This window comes from Panulirus ornatus, chromosome 46 (genome assembly GCF_036320965.1).
Source record: "Panulirus ornatus isolate Po-2019 chromosome 46, ASM3632096v1, whole genome shotgun sequence".
Classification (NCBI taxonomy): Eukaryota; Metazoa; Arthropoda; class Malacostraca; order Decapoda; family Palinuridae; genus Panulirus; species Panulirus ornatus.
Window position 1 is genome coordinate 20,344,393 of NC_092269.1, and position 5,000 is coordinate 20,349,392.

Consider the following 5,000-nt stretch of genomic DNA (forward strand, 5'->3'; position numbering starts at 1 on the left):
GGCTAGAAACTCTCTCTCCTTGTTTTTTAACTTTCTAAAAGGGGAAACAAAAGGAGTCACGCGAGGAGTGCTCATCCTCCTCGATGGCTCAGATTGGATTGTATAGATGTGTGAGGATGTAGCCAAGATGAGAAAAAAAGGAGAGATAGATAATATGTTTGAGGAAAGGAGCCTGGATGCTTTGGCTCTGAGTGAAATGAAGCTAAAGGGTGGAGGGGAAGAGTGGTTTGGGAATGTTTTGGGTGCAAAGTCACAGGTTTCTGAGAGGTCAAGAGCAAGGGAAGGAGCAGCACTACTCCTGAAACAGGAGCTGTGGGAGTATATGATAGAATGTAGGAAAGTAAACTCTACCTTGATATACGTGAAACTGAAAGTTGATGGAGAGAGATGGGTGATTATTGGTGCCTATGCACCACGGCATGAGAAGAAAGATCATGCTAGGCAAGTGTTATGGGAGCATCTGAGTGAGTTTGTCAGCAGTTTTAATTCAAGAGACTGGGTTATAGCAATGGGTGATTTGAATGCAAAGGTGAGTAGTGTGGCAGTTTGAGTGAATGATTGTTGTACATGGGGTGTTCAGTCTTGTAAATGGAATGTATGAAGACCTTGTTGATTGGTGTGCTGGGAAAGGAGTGATTAGGAATAACTGGTTTAAAAAGAGAGATATACATAAGTATACTTATGTAATTAGGAGAGATAGCTAGAGAGTTTCATTGGATTATGTGTTAGTTGATAGGCGCGTGAAAGAGAGACTTAGATATTTATATGCTGAGAGGTGCAACTGGAGTGATGTCTGGTCATTTTCTTGTGGAGGCAAAGGTGAAAATTTATATAGGTTTTCAGGAAAGAACAGAAAATGTTTGGGTGAAGAGAGTGGTGAGAGTAAGTGGGTTTCGCAAGGAGACTTATGTGAGGAAGTACTAGGATAGACTGAGTGCAGAATGGACAAAGGTGAGAACAAAGGACGTAGAGGGACTTTGTTGAATGTGCTAGATGATAGAGTGGCTGATATAGAGTGTTTTGGTCGAGGTGGTGTGCGAAGTGACAGGGTTAGAGAGAATGATTTGGTAAACAGGGAAGAGGTAGTAAAAGCTTTGAGGAAGATAAAAGCCGGCAACACTTCGGGTTTGAGTGGTACTGCAGTGGAATTTATTAAAGAAATGGCGGGGTGGGGGATGGGGGGTTGTGGGGGGACTGTGATGTTGACTGGTTGGAGTGAATATCTAATGTATGTATGACTCATACTAAGGTTCCTGAAGATTGGCAGAATACATGTTGAGTATTCCTGGGAAATTTATGGGAGGGTCAAGGCATGTACAGAGCATCAGAATGGGGAGGAGCAGTGTGGTTTCAGAAATGGTAGAGGATGTGTGGATCAGGTGTTTGCTTTGAAGAATGTGTGTTAGAAATACTAAGAAAAGCAAATGGATTTGTATGTAGCATTTAAGGATCTGAAGAAGGCATATTATAGAGTTGATAGAGATGGTTTGTGGAAGGTATTAAGAATTTATGGTGTGGGAAGCAAGTTGCTAGATGCAATGAAAAGCTTTTATCGAAGTTGTAAGGCATGTGTACGAGTAGGCTGCATGATTTTTCCATGGATATCTACTTTGTTTATAGATGGGACTGTTAAGGGGGTGAATGGAAGAGTTTTGGAGAGAGGGGCAAGTGTGCAGTCTGTTGTGGATGAGATGGCTTCCGAAGTGAGTCAGTTGCTGTTCGCTGATGATACAGCGCTTGTGGCTGATTTGGGTGAGAATCTGCATAAGCTGGTGTTGAGTTTGGTAAGGTGTGTGAAAGAAGAAAGCTGAGAGTAAATGTGAATAAGAGCAAGGTTATTAGGTACATCAGAGTTGAGGGACAATTCAATTGGGAGGTAAGTTTGAATGGAGAAAAACTAGGAGTGGATTTGGCAGCGGATGGAACTATGGAAGCGGAAGTGAGTCACGGGGTAGGGAGGGGGCGAAAGTTCTAAGAGTATTTAAAAATGTATGGAAGTCGAGAACATCGTCTCAGAAAGCAAAAATGGGTATGTTTGAAGGAATAGTGGTTCCAACAATGTTATATGATTGCAAGGCGTGGACTATAGAAAGAGTTGTGCGGAGGAGTGTAGATGTGCTGGAAATGAGGTGTTTGAGTATAATATGTTGTGTAAAATGTTTTGATCGAGTGATGAATGAAAGGGTAAGAGAGATGTGTGGTAATAAAAAGGGTGTGGTGAGAGAGCGGAAGAAGGTGTTTTGAAATTTTTTAGTCACATGGAGAGAATGAGGAAAGATTGACAAAGAGGATGTTTGTGTCAGAGGTGGAGGGAACAAGGAGAAGTGGGAGAATATATTGGAGGTGTAAGGCTGGCGTGAAAAAGATTTTGAGCGATCGGGGCCTGAACATGTAGGAGGGTGAAAGGCGTGCAAGGAATAGACTGAATTGGAACGATGTCTTAAACCGGGGTCGACGTGCTGTTAATGGGTTGAACCAGGGCATATTAAGCGTCTGGGATAAACCATGGAAAGTTTTGTGGTGCCTGGAAGTGGAAAGGGAGCTGTGGTTCCGGAGCATTATACATGACAGATAGAGACTGAGTGTGAACGAATGTGGCCTTTGTTGTCTTTTCCTAGCGCTACCTCGCGCCCATGAGGGGGGAGGAGGTTGTCATATCATGTGTGGCGGGATGGCGATGGGAATGAATGAAGGCAGCAAGTATGAATTATGTACATGTGTATATATGTATATGTCTGTTTATTCATACATATGTGTACTTTGAAATATATAGGTATGTATATGTGTGTGTGGTTGTAGACGTTTATGTATATACATGTGCACGTGGGTTGGTTGTGCCATTCTTTCGTCTGTTTTCTTGCGCTACCTCGCTAACGCAGGAGACAGCGACAAAGTATAATAAGTAAATAAATAAATGGCGTTAGTAAAAGTAGCGCTAGGAGAAGACAAAAAGGCCATATTCGTTCATACTCAGTCCCTATCTGTCATGTGTAATGCACCGAACCCACAGCTCCCTATCCACATCCAAGCTCCACAGACCTTTCCAGGTTTCACCCCAAAAGCTTCAAATGCCCTGTTTCGGTTCAGTGACTGCACGTCGACGGCGGTATACCACATCATTCTAATTTAATCTGTTCCTTGCACGGCTCTTACCCTCCTGTATGTTCAGGCCCCGATTGCTCAAAATCTTTTTTACTCCATCCTTCCACCTCCAATTTGGTCTCCCACTTCTTGTTCCCTGAACTACACTCTTTTTATTACCACACTTCCCTCTTGCTCTTACATTACTTACACGATCAAACCACCTCACACCACATAATGTCATCAAACATTTCATTTCCAACACATTCACCCTCCGCACAACTCTATTCAGAGCACATACCTCTCAAACATATAGTATTATTGGAACCACTACTCCTTAGAAAAAAGAAATTTTTGCTCTCCGACAAAACATTCTCGCCTTCCACACATTCATCAATGCTCACAGAATCTTGACCCCTCCCCATCCTTTGACTCACTTCTACTTCCATGGTTCCATCCACTGCTAAATCCACTCCCAGTTATCTATAACACTTCCCTTCCTCCAGTTTTTCTCCATTCAGACTTATCTCCCAATTTACATGTCCCTTAACCCTACTGAACCTAAACCTTGCTCTAATTCACATTTACTCTAAACCTTCTCCTTTCACACACCTCACCAAACTCAATCATCAATCTCTGCAATTTCTCATCCAAATCAGCCACCAGCGCTTTGTCATCAGCGAACAATAACTGACTCACTTCCTAAGCTCTCTCATCCACAACAGACTCCATACTTGCCCCTCTCTCCAAAATCTTGTATTCACCTCCCTAACCACCCCATCCATAAACAAATCAAACAGCAATGGAGAAATTACGCACCTCTGCTGCAAACCGACATTCATTAGGAACCAATTCCTTTCCATTCTTCGCACTCGTACACATGTCTCACGTTCTTGGTAAAAATATTTCACTGCTTCTAGCAACTTACCTCCCACACAATATGCTCTTAAATCCTTCCACAAAGCATCCCTATGAACCCTATCACATGCCTTCTATAGATCCATATATGCTACATACAAATCCATGTTTCCCTAAGTATCTTTTACATACAATCTTCAAAGCAAACACCTGATCCACACATCCTCTACCACTTCTGAAACCATACTGTTATTCCCAGTTTGTTCTTCCCTGGAATACTCAACAAACATATGCCTCTCAAATTTGAAGTCTCACCTTTACCCTCTTTGCCTTTGTACTATGGCACTAAGCATGCATTCCACAAATTCTCAGTACTTCACCAGTATCCATATATATATAATGAATATCCTTACCAACCAATCAACAACACAGTCAATACTATCCAAACCCGTCGCCTTCCTGGCTTTCATTTTCTGCAAAGTTTCTACTGCCTCTTCTCTGTTTACCAAATCATTTTGTCTGACCCTCTCACTTCGCACACCACCTTCACCAAAACACTCTATATCTGCCACTCCATCATCTGACATTCAACAGACCTTCAAAATACTCACTCCATCTCCTTCTCTCATCACCGTTACTTGTTATTACCTCCCCATTTGCCCCTTCACCGACGTTCTCATTTGTTCTCTTGTCTTACGCACTTTATCTACCTCCTTCTAAAACATCTTTACACATATATATACCTCATTGATGGATATATCCCGCGTTAGTGAAATAGCGTCAGAACAGATGAAGATATGCTTTATTCGGTCACACTCATTCTTTACCTGTTATCTGCATTGCACTAAAACCACAGCTCCCTATACACAACCATGCGCCACAGACCCTTCCATGACTTCCATCGTCCCTTTCACATGCCCTGATTCAGTCCAGTAACAGCACATCGACCCTTCAAAACCTGCATGTTTAGGCCCCGAGCACCCAAAATATTTTTTCAATCCATCCTTCCAACTCCAATTTGGTCTCCCGCTTGTCCTTGTTTCCTCCAACTTCTGACACAT

The 5,000-nt window shown here is 42.5% G+C and overlaps 1 protein-coding gene and 1 long non-coding RNA gene across 2 annotated transcripts in view; both read left to right on the forward strand.

The window, feature by feature from the left end:
* Positions 1-5,000, forward strand: part of LOC139763328 (glutamate receptor ionotropic, kainate glr-3-like) — a 269,996-nt gene that overhangs the window by 127,623 nt on the left and 137,373 nt on the right. The window lies entirely within an intron of this gene.
* The window catches only part of LOC139763151 (uncharacterized), a 63,377-nt gene that overhangs the window by 57,356 nt on the left and 1,021 nt on the right, over positions 1-5,000 (forward strand). The gene's annotated exons all lie outside the window — the stretch shown is intronic.